The sequence below is a fragment of the Populus trichocarpa genome, chromosome 19 (assembly GCF_000002775.5).
Source record: "Populus trichocarpa isolate Nisqually-1 chromosome 19, P.trichocarpa_v4.1, whole genome shotgun sequence".
Lineage (NCBI taxonomy): Eukaryota > Viridiplantae > Streptophyta > Magnoliopsida > Malpighiales > Salicaceae > Populus > Populus trichocarpa.
The window spans coordinates 4,547,244-4,563,992 of record NC_037303.2 but is presented as its reverse complement, the minus strand read 5'-3'; positions in this window follow the sequence as shown (position 1 = coordinate 4,563,992).

Below are 16,749 nucleotides of genomic sequence, written 5' to 3'. Positions count from 1 at the left end.
CCAATTGCGACAATTGAAGAGTTTAATTAGGGATATAAACGCTGAAATTAGAAGAATAAGGACAAAATAAAAAATTAATAAAACCCAATTAAAAACCTTAATTTTTAGGGTTTAGTAATGAGCGACGCGTCATTCAAACTTAAATGAAGGAACCAAGTGAAGCGTCATTTGGTCATTGTTTTTTTCTTCTTCACCCGAAAAGCTGATCGAAAAATCATCTTTAGACGAATAAATGCATCATCTCCAACCACCCCATTAGATGTAATTGACAAACAACTAAGAAACACCACATCTATAAAGTTAAGCCACTCACATAAAATGTTTATACCATATTTGGCTTGATGAAATTGATAATATTCTATCCCTAAACAGTCTTTTCTGCGTTGACAGATTCAAGCTGATTGACGACTAACCTTCTAATTAATGAATATGGAGCTATAGAGTTCCAACTCGAGTGTGGTTTGATTCCAATGATAGATTTGCATCCTCTCTACATGATTTAGGTCCATGAATGGTGTATTGACATCCCAAACTTCATAATGGTTTCTTCAAAGTACTCTACCTAGTCAACTTAGATTGAAAAGAAAAACACTCATAAATGAATTAGCATGGAAGTTATTTCTTTGGTGAAGATTCAATTTAAAAGAAAAAAAAAACATCACAACCTTCATGAATCTATTATAGAAGAGAGATATAGAGGATAACCACCTAGATTCTAAGAAAAACCACTATGGTTTTGTAACCTCCTGGTTTAGCTTAGATTATGAAAGGAAATTACTAAGAGAATTAAAGAGAAACACCATAGGTTTTTTATAGTAAAATACTAGAAAAATAGTGTTCAAATATGGAAAAAAAGAAAAAAAATAAGAACTTGCGAATCAAGGATTAGAAATTGAAAACACCAAGGATTTGGAGCTTCAAGGAGCAAGAAGTCCCAAACCAAAAGGCATTATCAATTGAAAAAGGTATACCTTGAATTTTGATGAGATGGTGTAGCTCAATAAGCACACCTCTCCTTTAATTTCTATTGCATTGTGATTGTTTAATTTCTATTTGTGATGATTATTTATGAGTTTTAAATACAATGGATATATTTTGTTCGGTTTTTATTAGGCAAATTTAGTTGTTAAAGAAAATGATATGTGTGATTCTTAAAAAGTAAGCTTAAGATGTATGAATGCATATTTGATGTTGTTATAATCATTATTTTATGTTAGTTGATTATTATAAAGTCAACAATGATGTCAGGAAGTTCAACTTGGTTATTTGGATTGTGGTTGCATAAGAGTTATTAAAATGATGACTATCAACTTATTTTCTAGGCATATTGTTGGTTCTTTAGCAATCAATATTCATGTTTGGTTTAATTAGAAACAATTTTAATCCAATGTAACAGTGTTAAAGTTAGAAAATATCTATTTAAAGTTATGTGTTGAAATTTGGTTGCCTTGTTTCTTATTTGTTTTCTCGAGTTTTTCATGTTTCAAGCTAGTAGTATGCATGTTTGAACTATGGTTGCAAGGGTTAGGTCACCATTCTGAATCTTTAGTTATTTCTTGGTTTAGTTAATTTTTTAGGTTTCTATTGAAATTTTGGGTTTTTCCTTTTGAATCTTCTTGAGTTATTTTTCTAATTTCTCATAATTCGGTTTTCTGGCCTATTTTGTGAGCTCCGATCAAAGCATAAGCCTGGGTTAGTTTGGATCAATCGATCCAAATTAGTTTTGAACACCTGGGTTTAGGTCAAAGATTGTCAAGACCAATTTATGCGTTTTATAGCTTATTTTTCTTATTTTGTGCCTCGTTATGCTTTGATTATTGATGTTCTATCTATCTCTGCCTTCGATTTGATGCAATTTGACTTGAATTTTCATTTTGGTTTTAGGTTCATGAAAATGTTATTTGTGTTCTTGGTAAAATTCAAACAAAAAAAAACCTTTTGATCTTTATTTTTTTCGTTTATGGGTTGGGTTGTGTTTTTTAAGTTGGGAAGCCTAACCCATGTGGTTGGGCTGAGCCTATCAGAAATTTAAAGGCATGTTTGTTTTTCCAAAGATTTCTAAAGGAAAAATATGTTTTTTGTCCTTAAGTCGTGTTTGGCGAACACATCCTTAAAGCAATTTTAAAGCCTTTGTTTTTTTAACTAAAGACGTGTCTTACACATCCTAGAGTTTCTTTGGCAGCTTTGCAATTTTTTTGTGTTTTACCAAACACAACCTCATTCAAACTTCAATAATATCTCAGATTTTCAAAGGACTATTTCGCAATCAATTTTATGTTTTCCACATCATTTTTTACCCTTTCATATTTAATATTCGTGATTGTGTACTTATATATAAGGTGTTTTCTCGGTATTAAATAAATTATTTTAAAAAAATATATAAAATAACAAAAAATCCTTCTTAAAAAATACATTTATGGTTTAATTTGCATATGGCCAAGTTTTCTAAAAAAATCATGTTTGCATTTTTAATACAAGAATAAAAAATATAAATATATATATAAAAAAATACATTGCATGATTTAGCATTTAAAAAAAATACAAAAAATATAGTTTTTTCATATCTTGCATTCATTATAGATTTAATAAAAAATTTATTAAAGTCACGAGGACTTGGCATATATTTCAAAAATACAAAAAAAAAAAACATTATTTTCATTTTTAATATCTGGATTTATGAACTTATATGTTAGATGTATTTTCAATATTAAAAAACATATCAAGCTAGAGTAAATAAATATAACCCCATCATTTTTTTTTAATATCTAAGATTATGAACTTATACGTGAGACATATTCCTAATATTAAGAAGAATAAAAATGAAAAAAAAATTGTTTTGGCTTTAGAAATGTTATGTTTAATCCATAAAACTATGGTTCGCTTTACTAGGGCAGATCTATTTTAACTAATAGATAGACTGATGGATAGAAAAACAAAACAACAGCTTAGTAATAATCAAACAAATAAATAACGCATCTTACCTTAGGTAGGATGTACCAGGGTTGATTTTATTCTTTATATACACAACCAATCCTCTTATCCAGACTCTGAAGGTCAATTGGGGTTTCTAATAACCAAAATACTAGGTGGCAACTCCAATCTTTTTTAAACCAAGAAAGGATAAGAATTCTTTATTCTTTCTACCCTACAAATCCCGATCCAGAAGGATGATCGCTACGACATCGCACACGTGCGACAATTTTATTGGTGCCCCTTTAAGAATGAAAATGCCAAAGTGTTATTTAGGGAATCCCAAAGATAACAAGCTACCCGTAACCAAGTATTTTACTTTTTTTGAAGGTGCCAAAAGGAATAAAGTGGTGTTAATGGAATATGAAAGATGAGATGGATATTGATCTCAATAAAGATATGAAGATAATGATGATTTGGGAATTGATATTTCGAATGTTGATGTTGGGGATAAAGCTATAATTGATGCTGGAATTTTAAGAATAAATGAAGAAGAAGATATTTTTTATGCTAATGTATTTGGTAAAAAAAAATAAGGATGAAGGAGAAATTGAGAATGATTATAATGATGATGAAGATTGTGAAAACTGCATAAGAATGGATGATGCGAACACACACACACACACACACACACAGACATGGCTTTCGATCAGTTGCAACTGACCTTTACTGTTATAACTAATCTTTAACTGCTATAACTAACTTAACTAACTTGAACTACTTATTAGCATCTACAGACTTTAACTCCATCGTATCTATAATATGTTGTATATTCCAACATCCCCTCTCAAGATGAGAATGAACATTCATCATTCCCATCTTGCTAAGAAGATGATGAAAATGGAGACAACCGAGAGGTTTGGTGAGAACATCAACCAATTGAAATCTGGAAGGAATATGAATGATTTTAATCAAACCCTCCTGCAATTTCTCCCTAACGAGATGACAATCGAGTTGTATATGTTTAGTTCTTTCATGGTGTACTGGATTTGAGGCAATTTCTGAAGCAGGTTAGCTGTCAATGTACAACAATGCAGCCTGAGAGTGTGGTACATGGAAATTAGCCAGCAAATAAATTAGCCATTGGAGCTCACATGTGGTAGTTGCCAAAGCTCTATATTTAGCTTCTGCTAAGGACCTACTGACAGTAGGTTGTTTCTTTGATTTTCAGGGTATGAGAAAATCCATAAGAAAAACTGAAAAACCAGTGACACTCCTTCTAGTGTCAATGCAACCAGCCCAATCACTATCAGAATATGCCTTTAAATACAAATCAGAATCAACTTTGAGAAATAATCCTTAACCTGGGGTTGCCTTAAGATATCAAAGAACTCTCTCTGCAGTTTGCAAGTGCATTATACGAGGATTGGACATAAATTGGCTGAGAGCTTGGACTATATATGATAAGTCTGGTCATGTGATTGTGAGATACAGAAGTCTGCCAATGAGTCTTCGATAGGATGAAGGATCAGATAATGAAGGACTATTATCATGAGCAGTGAGTTTCAAAGTGGATTCCATAAGAAAACTGACTGGTTTAGCACCAGAAAAACCACTATCTGCCAACACATCTAAAGCATACTTTTTTTGGCAAAGAACAATGCCTTAAGCAGATCTAGCTACTTCAATACCTAGAAAGTATTTCATCTCTCCCAAATCTTTTATAGGAAAGGACGCATGAAGGAACTGTTTCACAGTAGCTATTTCTGCAAGATCATTGAAAGTTATGATCACATCATCAACATATATTAACATCGCTATAAGATTGTTTGAATTTTGTCTGATGAAGAGACTGGGATCTGACTTTGCCTATATGAAACCGAATTGTAGTAGAGAGGAAGACAACTTAGAGAACCATTGTCTGGAGGCTTGTTTCAGTCCATATAAGCTCTTTTTGAGTTTACAAACCCGAGAATCATTTGGATTGGAAAAACCTGGTGGCAATTGCATATATACCTCCTCATTTAAGTCTCCATGCAAGAAGGCATTATCAACATCAAGTTGATGTAAATGCCATTGTTTAACAGCAATAATAGTCAGAAGGACTCTAATTATTGTCATCTTTGCAACAAGAGAATAGGTATAAAAAAATCAATTCCCTCTTGTTGAGTGTAGCCCTTAGCTACCAATCTAGCTTTGTACCTTTCAACCTTGCCATTAGCTTGAAATTTCACTCTGTATACCCACTTACAACCAATAACAGATTTGTTTTGAGGTAAAATTACCAGATCCCAAGTTGGGTTTTTCTCAAGAGCTTTAATTTCATTTTTCATGGCATTTTGCCAATGAGGAATAGAGTTGGCTTGTTTGTAAGATGTTGGTTCAAAAACAGATAAAACAATAAAAGTGAAAGCTTTATGTTTAAAAGACAATATTGAATCGAATAAGAATGAGAATATCGAGTAGGACTTACCAGAGAAAGAGCAGCAAAAAAATGCCAGATTTGCTGAAGGAATCTGAGCCATATTACCACAATAATATTGCTTTAAGTAATTAGGTGAATGCTTAGTTCTTTCAGACCTTCTGAGATTAGAAACATCATTATTGTCATAGGAAGAAGGTGTTGGAACAGAATTCACTAAAAGGTAGATTTTCAGGAGGAATAGAGTTTAGAGGAGCTGATTTAGCTGGGGTACAAGAGATAGAATCATAGGTTTGAGGAAAGTCTGGAAACACAAGAGGTGTATGAACTGTGTCTGGAATAGATGGGAATGTAGATTCATGAAAAACTATATTTTAAGAGATAAAGGTTTTGAGAGTTGATAAGTTAAGGACTTTGTACCCTTTGATGTGTGGAGGATAACCAAGAAAAATGCATTTCGTGGCTCGTGGCTGAAATTTACCTTGGTTGCTTATGATTGTGCTAGCAAAGCATAAACAACCAAACACCTTGAAATAGTCATAGGTTGGTGGTTTCTGAAACAAAACATGATATGGTGTTTGATTGTTGAGAATGGATGAAAGAGTGCGATTTATCAGATGAGTGGCTGTGAGAATGCAATCTGTCCAGTAAGTTAATGGAAGTTTGGACTAAAACATGAGAGATCTGGCTACATTCAATAGGTGTTGATGTTTTCTCTTAACCCTTCCATTTTGTTCAGGTGTTCAACATAAGATAATTGATGAATGATGTCATGCTCTTGGTAAAAGACATGTATATTAAACTCTTGTCCATTGTCTGATATGAGAGTCTGAATGTTAGTATTAACATGAGTATGAATATAAGCTAGAAAGTTGGTAAGAATAGCTCTAGTTTCAGATTTGGATTTCATTAAGAATAACCAAGTGAATCTAGTGTAATCATCAACAATGGTAAGGAAGAATCTATAACTAGAGTAAGAAGAAACAGAAAAAGGTCCCCAAATATTAATGTGAACCAATTGAAAAGCTCGACTAGATTTATTTTTTGACAGAAGAAAAGGTAGCCTTTTTTGCTTAGCTAAAGGGTAAATCTCACAGATAAAATTGCTGGTAGCCGTTACTGAAGAATCAAAATTACTCAGGAGATTATTTTTTTATGTTGGAATATGGCCTAAATGAAAATGCCAAAGATCAGAGGCAACGATACATGATTTGACTAATGACTTAGGAGGCAAGCATTTGTTGTTAGATTGATCAAGAGGTCTGCGAAGATGGTATAGGTCAGATTCAATTTCAGCAAACCCAATCATCCTCCATTTGCTTAGGTCTTGCATGATACATTTTGTTTGAAGAAAAAACAATCCAATAGTATTATCAGGAGTTAATCTTGAGACAAACAAGATTGACATTGAAGGATGGAACATACATTGTGTAAAATGATATCAGGAGAAAATTTAACAGTTTTAGTAAAAACAATTAGAACCGTTTGACCATTTAGCAAATGAACCTTGGACTGGATTCTGGGCAAAACAATTGAATAAAAAAGTAATACCAGTTCCAACATACACCAATCAATTTACTAAACAGGAAAATTTGATGCTATCTGCTCTCATTATGGTTATTCAGGACACCTTGTTGATAAATGCTTTCAGCTAATTGGATACCCTCATGGATGAAAGGGGCCAAAAGGAAAAAGATTTATTGCCACACTACATATTAGCAAAAAAATTCAAAGGTTATCCACTGCAAACAATACTGCTGTTTTGGAACTGGTCTGAAGGATTGATTATAGATTGTTCAACAACCATTGCTTGTGAGTCAACAGAAACGCCAATTGCATTTGTCAAGGACCTCTGACTCTCTTCTTGCAAAAGTAAAGAAAAAAACTCTGCCCATAAATGGCAAAGGAGATTAAAGTAACAGTTGGCTCTTGACTGCAGAATAAGAATCATGAAGACCTACAAGAAATTTCATAACATAATCTGATTGTTGTCAATCCGTCAGATGCTTCATAATATTGCATGAGCAAGAATCAAGATTTCCACATTTGCAGCTTGAGATTAGACAATAACTGATGTATTCATCCCACAAAGCCTTGAATTCACTAAAGTACTCGGTGATAGATTTTAAGTTATGAGAAATAGAACTTACAGATTTCTCCAAACAGAAAACCCTTGGTCCATCACTTCTAAGGTATCTAATTCTCAGTTTTTCTCAAATATCGAAAGTTGTCGTGAAGTAAATAAGACTACTGCGAATATCTTTGGCGATTGAATTCATCAGCCATGACAAAACAAGATTGTTAGATCTTAGCCAGACCACACGAAGGATGCAAGTAGTAGCAGCTGGATGAGTCATTAGAAAGATTCTGAACAGAGACACTAGATGAATCATTGTATGCCGTAGAAGCATTATCCTCAAGATGATTAGACATTGTGAAGTTTTGGAAAGATCAAGAAGATGGTGAAAAGAAAGTGCAGACAGATATCTGATTATTAAAAATATCGCTCTGATACCATGTGAAAACTGCACAAGAATGGTATGTACAGAGAAGAGAAAAGTAAAGCTTGAGAGAAGAAATATGTGTTTTGCTCATCGATTCTTCAAGATGATGCGAATATATATATACAGACTTGGTTTTCGATTAGTTGCAACTGACCTTTACTGTTATAACTAATCTTTAACTGCTCAGACTTTAACTCCATCGTATCTATAATATGCTGTATATTCCAACAAAAATAAAGAAAATAATGATTGCATTTCTATTATCGAGGAAGGATAAGTGGATTGATAGTTTACAATGTGATGTTCAATATGGTAAATATTTGGTGAGAGAATTTAAAGATGAATGGAATATCAACAATGGTGATAATGATTTTGATGATGTTGATATTGATCTCGATCTCGATAAAGATAAGATGATGCTGATAATTTAGGAATTGATAGTTTAATATTGATGTGCGTGATAGAGCTACAACTGATGTTAGAACTTCAAGAACAAATAAAGAAGAAGATATTTATACTAGTAATGTATTTGGTACAAATGAAGAAAATAAGGATGAAAATGAAGGTAAGGATGATTATGAAGATGGGAAATGAATTGATATTCTACAATATGATGTTCATTTTGGTAAATCTTTGATGAAAGAGTTTGAAGATGAGTGGAATATTAATAATAGTGATGATGATATTGATGATAAAAGTGGTGAGAAGTCTGATAATAGTGATAATGTGAGGGATAATGGGATAAAAAAAACAAAAGAAGAGAATTGTTGATCCAATTACTGGTTTAAAATATAAAAGGATTAAGTTTACAGTTGATGGTTCAATCAAATTTGAAGAGTGTCAAATATTCACAAATATCACTCATTTCAAGGAAGTTCTAAGATAATATAACGTCAAACATGATTATCATATGAAAAGGTATATCAATTAAAAGAGAAAGTTGTTGCAACATATTTAGGTGCTAGTTGTTCAAGACGTATATATGTTTCTCTTATTCTTGATAGCAAGATATTTTTGGTAAAGACCTAGAGAGATAAGCAAAGTTGTATTAGGCCTGCATATATAAAAATAATGAATTCAACTTGGTTAGCTAATAAATTGCTACCAATTATTATTGCTAGCCAACATATTTCAAATGAAGTACTTAAAACCATTTTAGATGAGAAATATATGATTAAACCACACCTTATGAGTTTATGGAGAGCGAGGATGAAGGCCAATGAGTTGGTTGAAGAAAATCATAAAAAGTCTTAGAAAAGACTCCCAAGATAAACACAATTCTTAAAATAATATAATTCAGGTTCTAATGTTTTTTTTAGGGTATGACTCTAATTTCAATTCAGATGTTCATTCACCATGCAAGTTTCAAAAAGTTTATATGTATTTGAAAGCTATGAATGATGAGTTTATAAATAGATGTAAACTATTTATTGGGATTGATAGGTGTCTTATTAAAGGTCCATATAGAGGTGTATTATTATCAATTATGGGGTTGGATGCTTATTGTTGTAACCCATTTTTGGGTCTCCCATAAATAAAAATAAAATAAAAAGAAAATAAATAAATAAAAAGAGAACACTGTTCATCTCTCTCTCTCTCTCTCTCTCTCTCTCTCTCTCTCTCTCCGCACGCTGTCTAAAGCCCCACGCCCCCTTAAAACATGGAACAGTGACTGAACCTAAAGCCCACGCCCCCTGTCTGGCCGACCAACCGCCGCGTGGCCTGCTCCCCATGCACAACAGCAGGCCGCTCCCCTGCTCCCCACGCGCAACAGCAGCCCGCGCCTCTCTAGCCTATAAATACTGCTCTCAACACCAGCAGCAGGGGGAGGATTTTTGGGACGAGAGAGGGCTCTTTTGAAACTGAAAGGGGAAGGAAGTTTGAAATGAAGATAGCCACTGTGAGAGGTTAGAAAGAGAGAAAACGAAATAGAAAAAGAGAAGGGGAGAAAACGGGGAAGCTTTGAAACAGAGGAAGGGATTTTTTTTTTGGAGGAGAGAGGGCTCTTTTGAAACTGAAAAGGGGGGGAGAGTTTGAACGGAAGAGGGAGGTTTTTTTTTTAGGAGAAGAACTATAACCTCTCTCTCTGGTCTCTCTCCCCACCATTTGAAACAACACTGCCACCAGGAACCGCCCACCTTGCCGTTAGAACCGCCGCTTGGAAGAAGAAGCAGAGAAGTGAGGGGACTGAACAAGGAGAAGACATAACGCAGAAGCGGCAAAGAAGAGAAAGATCGACCACAGTCGGCTGCCGCGACACCAACGCCACCAGGAGCACAAACACAATAGCACTGCCCACGCCATAGTCAGCTTTCCTCAGCTCATCATCTTCCTCCCACCCGTTGCAGCACCATTGAAGAAAAAACAGCAACTTACGCCTCTGCACGGGGGAGAAGAAGAAGAAAACAACTGCTGTCATCGGGTGTCCTCTCCACTGCCACCAGCACCATCAAAGCTGCCAAACAACAGCAGAACCACCGCGAGAGGGAAGAGCACCGGGAGAAAAAAGAAAAAAAGAGGAGAGGAGGAGGACACAGGAGGACGAAGGAAAACACAGGGAGAGAGACACAGAAAAAGCCGAAGAGCAGAAGGAAGGGAGAAGGAGAGGCAGCACGGCGGAGCAGAGGACAAGACACCACCATCGTCTTCACCTCTCTATAACCAGAACGAAGGAAAGAACCGAGGAAGCGAGGAAGCCTCCATCATCTTCAACTTCAGCTTTCTTCAGAGCCAGAGAACCAGCCGAGAAAGTCAGCAGCGCCATAGACTTTTCCTTCTCCAGAATCAGCTGCCCAAGCCACCACCCTCCTTCCTGAGCTCATCATCTTTCTCCCACACGCCGCGCCACTATTGTGGGAAACCATTGTACACTGAGGAGAAGAACCAAACAGAAGCAAAGGAGGAAGGAAAACAGAGGCGGGTGCATCTGCATAAAGAAGAAGAAATACTGCAAAAAAAAACAGTTGCTGACTTTGAGCTTCTCAGCCACTGCCACCGTCAGAACCACCAGGAGACCTCGTCGGCTGCCTCTCCACCGCCACCAGCATCACTGGGAGTGTTCGCCATCATCTTCAACATCGCTTCTGCCACCAGGTTTGTTTCTCCTTCTCGTCGCTGTGCATGCACCATTTCCTTACATTTCACTGTTCGTGAAATATAATTCACTAGTTACTGTGCATATGCACAGTAACCCGGTTACTGTGCTGGTGCACAGTAACCAGTCCATGCTTGTTTTGGGCTGGAACCCCAGCCTAGCCCATGCTGCTGGGCTGAGTCCAGCCCTGTAAAAAGTAGGCCCATTTTCCTTTTGGGCCGGGTCTGGCCCATTCAAAAAGTTTTCTTCAAAGATGTATTTAAAAAATCTGTGATTTTCTGCAAGTTTGTATTTTTGTACTAGAAAGATACAAATCCGGTATGAAAATACCCGGTTTTCATCAAAACATCAGAAAAAATATAAAATAAAAAATGTTTTTGTTTTCATGCATACGGCCAATAACCTAACATTTTTTTTTATCTAAAAAACAAATATTTGAAGTTTCAAAAATGTGTTTTCGCATGGATTTCTTAAACACAACAAAAATCATTTTTCTTGCATTTCTGGATTTTACAACATGTTTGTAAAACTCCAAAGGGTATTGGCCAATATTCCAAAAAATATAAAAATCTTATTTTTGGGGAATTCATCTATTATTCACCACTAATGTTTGGATAAAGAAATCCTTAAAGGACGAATATCCAAAATTTTATTGGGGATAATTTGTTATTATTCACTGTTAATATTTGGATAAAGAAACCCGGAGTGGTAAATATCCAAAATAATTTTCTAGGAATAATAAATCCGCACACATCCTTGAAAGAAGCCTTGATTATAATCGAGGACATTTCAATTTTTTTTTACTCCACGGTTTGCGAGCCGTGAGAGTATAAAACACTAAGACAAAAATAGGTTTTTAAAGCACCCTAGATTTCGTTCATCAGAGCAGACTTATCCTAGGAAACTGATGGGATTAGAGAACATCAACACCATAACAGTTATAAGGCAAATCAAACACCAAGCAGCTTACCTTAGGTAGGGCGTACTAGGGGTGCTAAAACCTTCCCTTTACGCAACCAGTCCCTTGCCTTAGAATCTCTGAAAGACCAGTTAGGTTTCCTAGTGACCATAATACTAGGTGACGACTCCCTTTTTTCACAACAGAAAGACCCCAACATCAATCCCGGCTACGAGGATGGGTCGCCGCGACGTCGAGCTCTCGGGAGGGTACGACACTTATAATAATTTTTTTTTCAATTTTGTATGTTATTGTTAAAGCTAAAAACAATGATACATGGTATTAGTTCTTGTATGCTCTTTATGGGTCAATCAAGAATGTTGTTCATAATAGGCCTTTTTGTATCATATCTAGACAAAATGTATAACTTACTGTTTTGTTAAACACTTACTAATAATGGATTGTTTTTTTTATTTTATTTTTATGTATTTTAACTATCAAATATTTGTTTATTTTTTTCTATAGTATACCCGAAGCTGTTTTAGAGATATTTAGTAAGGCGGCACACATGCATTATTCAATGCAGATTTATACCAACATGAAGAATAAGGGATTCCGTGGATTGGAAATGAAGATTGGGTTTTGGAGTGTCTCAAAAGCTTATACAAACAACTATTTGAAAGATATCAAAGATGTGGATGCAGAAGCTCTTAATTGGTTGAAAAACATCAAACCTAAAACATGATCAAGACATTTGTTTAATGAATTAGTTAAGGCTAATTATGGGGTTGGATGCTAATAATGAACTTTTTCTGGTTGTGTATGTTATTATTAAAGCAAACAATGATACATGGTGCTAGTTCTTATATGCTCTTTATGGGTCAATTAAGAATGTTGTTCATAATAGGCCTTTTTGTATCATATCTAGGCAAAATGTATAACTTACTGTTTTGTTAAACACTTGCTAATAATGAATTGTTTTTATTTTATTTTATTTCATATAATTTAACTATCAAATATTTGTTTATTGATTTCTATAGTATCCCCGAAGCTGTTTTAGAGATATTTAGTAAGGCGGCACACATGCATTATTCAATGCATATTTATACCAATATAAAGAATAAGGGATTCCGTGGATTGGAAATGAAGATTGGGTTTCGAGTTGTCTCAAAAGCTTATACAAACAACTATTTGAAAGATATCTGAGATGTGGATGTAACAACTCTTAATTGGTTAAAAAACATATTAGTTAAGGTTAAGAATACAACTAACAATTTGGCTAAGTCATTTAATAGTTGGGTTGAGAAGTATATGAGTTTGCAAATTATTATGTTTAGAAGATTTGACTGAAGCTAATGTCTATGTTCTATATCATATATGTTCAATCTATTAGTTGGGAAATAAATAGCCATTTGTTAGAAAATTATTGCACAAGTTTGTTGAGAAGTCTAAAAATTTATGAATGATACCAACAAGTTTAAATGAGTATTAAGTATTTGAGAGCCAATCTAGATTATGTGTTAGTTTGAAGAAAAACTATGATCGTTTAGGAAATGAATGATGATTGAGATTCCATATAGGCATGTAGTCCCGTGTTTGCATCACAAAAAAATTGACATAAAAGATTTATTTCATGAATAATATAATGTAAAAACTTTTAGAAAAACATACTTGAAGGTTGTTCACCCTTAGTTGAGAATCTTGTAGTTTTAACATGCTTCCTTTACTGGATATTTCAAGAGGCAAGGAAAGATTTGTTTTTTTTTAACCCCGTTGATAGGGAGCCATTCCAGATTATTGACAAAGCCTTGGATTAGTCACGTGAATTTAAGCATTGTACCCTCTTGTTACATCAGTGGCAGCAGCCTCACTCTTCAGAAGTTCCAGCCACGAGTCCTGCACGCAACCTCCCTCATATGATATGCTTAAACTTAATTTTAATGGTGCATTTAATCTAGTATCTCATACGGCAAAAATAGGACTCGATGTTGTGACATATACAAGCTTTGGATGGTACGGTAGTTGAGTCTTTGGCTTTGAGGGAAGCTGTTTGGTTGGCTATTTTCATCTAACAATCCTAAAAACTAGAAAAGAAAATTGATAGACCGGTGTCTGACGGTAGAATTAGGCCAATGTATAGGCTTCAGAAGAAACACCTTAAGCACAAGATTGCTTGGTCTAGAGCTCAAATCTAACACTCAATGACTGCATGCATCACAGGAAAATCTTCGTAGTCAAACTCTATGACATGCTATAATAAATATTACTATATGGTCATTTTCAATCTCTTCTCAAACCAAAAAAAGGAACAAATTTTGAGATCGAAAGAGGTTAATTAATTACATATCGTCCGGGGAGGGGTTGTTCCGAAATTCTAGAAATCAAACACACATAATTTAAGTGGTTAGAAAGCTTGCCTACTCCATTGAGCTACTGGTTTGTATCAATCAAGTTTAGAAACAATACAAACAACAAAACAAGGAGGGGGAGAAAATTCTTCTCTTCTCAACTTAACTCTCTCTAGCTCTCTCTGTGTGTTTCTCTCTGTTTTCATGTATCCATCAACTCTCATTAGTACCCTCTATTTATAGCTGATATTGGAGACAATCCTCCCTATTTTAGTCAATTATAGTAGCCACTCCTGCCATCATATTTAATATTTGGTTACCTAATTATAATCACTTTTGACCTTTACCATGCAGTCATGTTTGACATGGCAGCCAACAACCATTTTGTGTCCATACATAACAATCTCCCACTTGGACACAAATGGTGTTATATCGACCTTTTATTCTTGGAGACCAATTAAAGCTTTACACAGCTTTGGTTTATCAAGAGTAACTCTTTTGGTTAACATATTAGCTGGATTCTTGCTTCCACAGACCTTCTCTAGCATTAATTGCTCGTCATCAAGCAATTGTCGAATGAAGTGATATTTGATCTGAATATGCTTAGTCTTGAAATGAAATGCTGGATTGTTGGCAATGAAGATTGCACTCTAACTATCGCTATAAAGAGTACTATTTTCATTTATCTTGCCTAATTCTTTCAGGAAACTCTGTAGCCATACTATCTCTTTTGTAGATTCTAAAACTACAACATATTCAGCTTCTGTTGTTGAAAGAGCAACGATCTTTTGTAAGGTAGAACTCTAGGAAACAAAAGTACCTCCTAGAGTATATACATATCTTGTAGTGTTTTTTCTGCTATCAACATCTCTTGCTAGATCAGCGTCTACAAAACCTTCAAGTTTCAAACCACCAGCTGTGAAATTAAGAAAAGTCTCCGAGAAACCTTTTAAGTACCTCATAATCCATTTTACCACCTCTCAATGCTGCTTTCCAGGATTCCTCATATATCATCTTACAACTCTCATTGTATGGGCAATAGCTGGTCTGGTACAGACTACAACATACATCAGAGAGCCAATAGCTGAGGCGTAGGGAATTTTATCCATGTATCCATATTCTTGCTTAGTTTTTAGTGATTAGTCTTTGCTGAGCTTAAAATGATTCCCTAGAGGTGTTCTTACAGGTTTAACATTATCCATACTAAACCTATTGAGAATTGTTTTTGACATACTTGGTTTGTGAAAGCTTTAGTATGCATTTATCTTTATCTTTGATTGTTCTCATGCCAAGGATTTGTTTAGCAGCTTTTAAATCCTTCATTTCAAACTGTTTTGACAATTATTGTTTCAACTTGTTAATCTCCTTAATGCTAGATCCTACAATCAACATATCATTCACATATAACAGTAGAATGATATAAGAGTTATCAAAATATTTGACATAACAACAGTGATCAGCTTGGTATCTTGTGTACCCCAAACTGCATATTAAGTTTTCAAACTTCTTATACCACTATTTTGGAGCTTGCTTCAAACCGTATATGCTTTTCTTTAGCTTGCAGACTTGGTTCTCATTTCCTTGTATTGCAAACCCCTCTGGTTGTTGCATATAAATGTCTTCCTCCAAGTCACCATAAAGAAATGCTATTTTTACATCTAGTTGTTCAAGATGTAAATTTTCTGCAACTACTATCCCCAGAATAACTCTGATTGTTATGAGTTTCACAACTAGAGAAAATATCACAGAGTAGTCAATCCCTTTCTTTTATTAAAACCCTTTTATAACAAGTCTTGCTTTGAACCGTTTGCTTCCATCATGCTCAATCTTTACCCTGTAAAACCACTTGTTTTTCAAAGCCTTATTTCCTTCAGGTAGTGTGGTTAGCTCCCAAGTCCTATTCTTCAACAAAGAATCCATCTCATCCTTCATGGCTAACTCCTAGTTACTTGAGTTTTCATCTTGTATTGATTCTTTATAAGTTTGTGGTTCACCACCATCTGTCAACAAAATATAATTTAGAAAAAGTGTGAATTGTTATGGGGGTTTTACAGTCCTTGAAGACCTGTATCTTCTTGTGTAGTAGTAGTGGGTATAATATGCTTGAATCTTCTTGTAAAGGTTTTTTATTTTTATTCTGCGCGGTAAGATCAGGAAGCCCTTCTAATCTTATGAATTCAGATTTTTATGGGCTTATATCTGAATCAGCTATATCTGTTTCTACACTTGATCTGTCTTTGTAAAAACATTTCTCATTAAAGATCATGTTTCTACTTCTGATTATCTTTCTATTCTGATCATCCCAAAAATGAAACTCAAATTCTTCATCTCCATAACCAATGAAACATTTTTTAGATTTGGCATCTACCTTGTTGTGAGCATCAGAATCTATGTGAACATAGAAAACACACCCAAAGACCTTTAGATGAGAGAGTTGTACCTCTTTTCCTCTTTATACTTTCTCAGGCAATCTAAATCCCAAAGGAACTGATGGTCCATGATTGATTAAGTAAACTGCAGTATGAACTGCATCAGCCTAAAATGTTTGAGGTAACCCTGAATGCAACCTCAAC